Here is a 5,847-nt window from a genome sequence, read left to right as displayed (position 1 = left end):
ATATTAAAAATCTCATGTGATTTATTGATTTACAGTGTGGTCATATTTATGAACATGTAGAAGTTGCAAGAGCGGGCCAAAATAGTAAAAGGGAATTCCTATTAATATGATGCAAGCCTATCGATCAACTCGATATTCTAACGTTCTTTGTGCTAGAGAACATGTAAGCATGACTTCATAAAACAGTTGCTTAGTTGTTTTATCACCTTGCTGAAAATATGCCCTGACATTGGGTAAATACGACATTGATATATACTGAGTCTTTACTGGTATCGTTCTGCTATGTAGGTACAGTATAAAGCCAGTGAGGACAAGATCGTTTGGTATGACGTTATCAGACCATTTGGAGGAGTTATTTTTCTCCTATTTACATACCAGTGGCGTCGAAAATAGTACGACCGTACCACTTTTCACAGAAAAAAAACAAAACAAAACAAAACAAAAACAAAAATAAAACATATAAATCAAAAGTAAAGCTCAACCAATTTAATGACGACCACTGAACAAAATGAAGATCCATGCACAAACATGTGCACTGTACACTGTTAAGCATATAAAACTATAATGGATCTATGTGAAGAATAAAAACCCCGTTAAACGAATTCAGGGCATCTTTAGCTGTCTAGCACCCTAAAGCTTCCGGGGCCTAGGTTGCCCCTGGACCCTCGCCTTCTGTGCTGGGATAGTCAACCGATGACCTCACCACTTTCAAATTTCTTCGGACGCGCCTGCATGCTGAGTTACATTGCCAGATTTATCAAATCATAACGTTTCAGATATCAACATTCAATAATGACATGATCGCTTTTCCCGAGAGTAATAGAAAACATGTTTAAAAGAAGTTTAAAATGGAGAAATATTCGCTGTGTTATACTTTTTTATGTGATGGAGATGAAAAGTGTGTATGTGTAGTGGTTATTCTAATGTTGTTTTGAATTGAAATTGATACTACATACTTTCATCCTAACAAATTACTGAAATCAAGCTCAAGTTTCGGGCCGTGTTGTCCATCCATTTTGTTCATTTTGGACAAACTTATACATGACGCCTTTTCTCGACTTTCGGACTTCATTCGGACCTCATATTGACTTGGTTCATGGCTCCATACCTACAAGTTGCACATCAAGTTCGGGTTTTGGGCCTTTCGTCTATTTTCTACAATATTATATATGGTAGATTTGTTTTGTCTTGCAACTGGATTTTGGCAGTCCGTGCGTCGTATTGCATTGAAACTCGGTGTATATTTTCACCATGGTAAATTACAAACCAACATTAAATTTTAGGCCATTTCGTCCACTTGCAAGAAAATTATGGAATTATCTCGTATTCAAATTGAAACATGGTACATTGCTTCCGCGAGACAATTAACAGATTCAGTTCGCAATCTGGGGCGTTTCTGTTGTGGGCTTAAAGCTATCATTCTGACGGCTCTAACCCGTAGGGAACATGTACATGTATTTCGAAAGCAGCATTTCAAGAATCCACTTAACGTGGGGCTAGGGGCTGTGTCAGCATTCGCATTCAGTATGTTAACATAGTGCTTTTATGAACAGGTGAATCAAACCGCGACTGTGATACCTCTATTAGTATTCGACCTGGAAATTATTCATGGACTATAGGTTTTTAATTCAGTTTGGATATTATGTCAGGAATGTCGTCTGTCTTTACCTAATTTACCTAATTATGGTTTTATTCCAACTCTTCATGTAAATGCTTAAACAGTAACAATTTACTCGCCCACTAGTACCATGGCTTAAGCAGAATTGTACTTAAAAATGCAGAGATGCTACCGGGTACCTGCAACTTAACAAAAGTCATTGCACGGTCTTGAATCTGGAAAACTGAACAAAAGGAAAATTTTGAGAAATAAATTATACTGAAAACAGGTAGTAAATATACGGGCGAATACCATGATGGTCAGGTGGAGTATAGCATGTCCCACCATTGCAACTGTGATCGATAACAATAACAAGCAACGCAATGTTTAGGGGTCGCGTATGTTGGGCAGATTCTGACACAGGTAAACCTTAATAAACGAGCACAATATCACCTATGCAGGTATCAGAGAAAGTGGAATAGGGTTGTGTTTAGAGACAAATCACCTTTCACGCGGCGATTTGCCGACAGAAGAGTGCTAGCGAGGAGTCGGAGAGGTGAACGTCATGTTCAGTGCTACAGGAAGTTCTTTCGCTAGCCACGCACTTTATTCTATATGGGAATGTTTGGAACATAAAGTCACACATGTGAAGCTTCTCTTTTGTTCAGTATATATACATTAGATCCACTGATTAACTTCAATCTCTAATATATGCCACCAGCTTTATTATCTGGTTTTCTTAAATATCCCTTCTGTAACTGGAGTTATAGGTTATTTCGGAAATGGTTTTGCGATTATCAACAATATATACGAGCACCTATCCAGTGGTATATGAATGTCGGACTTTACGCTTACATTCAGGTTTGGTTCTTAAACTTGGGATTATACGTGGGGATACCTTGATTTCATCCAGTGTAAACCGATTTGATTCTTGTCCAGCCTCACCCTTAGCCGACCCTTTCGATCAGCTCATGGGCTAGAGCAGTTTTACTGTCATAACATCGCTCTGCAATCTCTTCTCTACACTGCTCTGAAACTTTAAACCTTAAAATGTAGGTAAGTTTATATTCTTTAGCTCGACATCACTTCCAAAAGAAACTTCAACTTGCTTTTGTGTCACTCGATCTCTCATCAGGGCATGGCCGTTGTATGGTTAGCCTACTTGGCGCAGAAGATGTGTACTTGGAGACAGAAGTAACCTGACTGAACCTCTCCTGCAGATCCGATGTTCATTAATCCACTTCAGGCTGCGGATGGCAGTGTTTGGCCGATGAATCCATGGTACATTGGCAGCGATGTGCAATCTCTCGAATATTCCTCTTATGTGGAAAAACTTTTTTAAAAAACCATGCATGGTAGTTACACGTTTTGACACCATGTGTTGCAGTTCTGCTAATTTCTGCTTCGCTCAGGCTGGCTTCCTCTCCGGCCGTACGTGGGAAGGTCTGGCATCAACCTGCAGGTGGTCGTGGGCTTCCCCAGACTCTGCCCGGTTTTCTCCCACCATATACGGCTACCCGCCGTCGTATGCGTGAAATATTCTTGAGTGCGGCGTAAAACAAAAATCAAATGAATAAAGTTACATGTTACATACGAATTCAGAAATAGGCAGCCTACCATGCCATTCTAGACTACTATAAAATCATGAAAGAGCATAATAAAATTTTGACAATAGCAATGTGAATCTTAATATCGCGGTACATATACTATACCGTTATATATCGGCCAGTCTAATTTCTTGAGCAGAATGAACGATTTGCTTTTTGTTTAATTTTTTTTAATATTTCATATGGAACATGTGCTAAATGATATTTTCTTATAGATCTATGCATCCGACAACAACAAAATACACCAACAAATAGGGTTTTGTAGACAAATAGCTTTATTGTAGTTCCCACACTATATACAGAATATGACATTTATCAATATGTCTCTATTAACAAGTGCAAAAATCGTATCCAGAAGTAAATCTTATATAACAGTGTCCACTGGAGCTGCTGATCAGACTAAATGCTTACAAGCAAAGTGAATACGTAGGATATAGCGTAGATGAAATCAAAAATCCACCAACTGTTCCAAATGCCACAAAATACGTAGGATATAATATAGTGGAAATCAAAAACGTCACAACTGTTCCATATGTCACAACTGGACAAGCGAATGAACATCCGTCTGAAAGGACATAGTTTGGGCGAACACGGATGGTCTCCATCTAAAAAAATCATTCTATTACACCTTAACTGTAACTGCCTTCACACAAACTTGGCGAGAAATTCATGTAAGGTGTATGCAATCACGCTTTAGAGCTAGATTTTTGTGTTCTAAGAAGATTCGCGTTTATGCGTCAGACCTATCAATTTGAAAATAAGAAAAAATCACGTATCTAGGGAAGCAGGACTGCTCATTGTAAGGATTGTATCCTGCATGGACCTGCGTCGATTATCGTGGGTCATGCCTTTCCTGGTAATATCGAGGGTTATATACATACGTCTAATGATTAATGGATGTTCAGCACTTTCCCCAATATAAGATGCATATTCTGACTGTAGTCTCTCTTACTTTTGACACAGGCCAAATCTTCTGACATTCGGACAGTCTACAAGATATCCATAGATCTTTTACTACCTTGGTGAATGGTTTGTCTGGCAATGGTGGAACGCAGTGGTGTTTATACCCGATCACTAATTAAAGGTAACGTTTTGTTTTCTGCTTGTCGACAACGATGGCTTCATATGACTATTTTCGCCAATTATACTGACCCAATTATGAAAGTTCACTACAATAAATACATCAAAACATTCATTTCTTTGTTTTGAGTATTTACGCCAAACATAAAGGATGTCTCTGTAACTTTCAAGACATAATCGCCCTGATTCTAATCTACGTGTGAAGGGGTAGGTATGCTTTTTTATTCTAAAGAGTCACTTTATAACCCTGATTGGCATCATTTTAGGTATTACTAACCTCTGGGCTATGCATATCTTTGACATGCAGCAAGACAAATTATAGGATATTTATGCAGACATCAAGTGAAATGCAAACAGAAAAATTTAAATGTACTTATTTCGTATTATTTGCCAATAAGTAACATTTATACACGTTAATACATCCTGGCCTGATGTTTGGCTTCTACAAATGAATTCGATACAGGGTTTGTGAACAATTTGTCTTGTCTCGCATGTTATTTATATCCATAACAATATATTTTATAGCATACATACCATCTAACAAAAAGATTGCAAAGCGATGTAACTCACATCAGAAGGTATGTGCTCTTTACAAAAATGATAAATTTCATATGTACATGTCTGTATCACATCCAACAATATTACACTAGTCAGAAATTCACTGATATCCCACCTAAAAACATACCACTGGGAATAACTCTTTCAAATGTCACATCAAGACATACACATATATGCAACAGTCCAAGTACATTTTGCCATACGTAATTGGCAAACATGATATTACAGAATGAACCTTTCCTCTCCAGGCAGTATATCTATACACAATGTATATATACATGAACCCCCAGAAGAATATATCAAATAAAAAAAAAAACAACAAAAACAAAAACAAACCCTACATATAGAAAAATTATGGGCATTTTCCTCTTCAAATTTCTCCTAGTGGAAAAATGAAAAACATGTACACGTACCACCAGCCATGTTGGGTTATCTCTTCAACATGATCCCTTTGGTGTTCATATTGAAACATGAATTTTTATCAAACGTCAACTCACCAATAGCATGTAAATGACAAGCTATCACCATCTTTAAGATTTACCAAAGACATGATCTAAAACCTGAAGTGAGTAAAATTCACACCGACATAACTTACATGTATACAGCACCTACTTTACTTAACAAAATTTGTTCTGTGCACAGCTATCCCTCAACAGGGAACCATACTTGATATAAACACACTATATACACTGCTTCAATTTTCTTAACTTGTTCAAATGTTTCTGATACTATGAACACATCTCATTTTCTTATCGTCTAAATTAAAACCACAAAACTTTTTAGGACAACCATTTGCTTACTTGATTCTAATAAAAGCGTCAAACTAACCCAGGACCGTGATAAAATGAGTGATACAGGAAGGCTTAATCTCAGATCCAGATGGATTCTAATGATTGGCACATCTCCAAAGTTTTCAGAAGTTGAAAAGCTATAATCAAAATTGGTAAAAAAGTTAAAGCTTTATTCACCACATGAAAATGTTTAAACAACCCCATAACCCCAATT

This window comes from Liolophura sinensis, chromosome 7 (genome assembly GCF_032854445.1).
Source record: "Liolophura sinensis isolate JHLJ2023 chromosome 7, CUHK_Ljap_v2, whole genome shotgun sequence".
Lineage (NCBI taxonomy): Eukaryota > Metazoa > Mollusca > Polyplacophora > Chitonida > Chitonidae > Liolophura > Liolophura sinensis.
The sequence above is the reverse complement of the archived record's forward strand: the minus strand, read 5'-3'. Positions refer to the sequence as shown.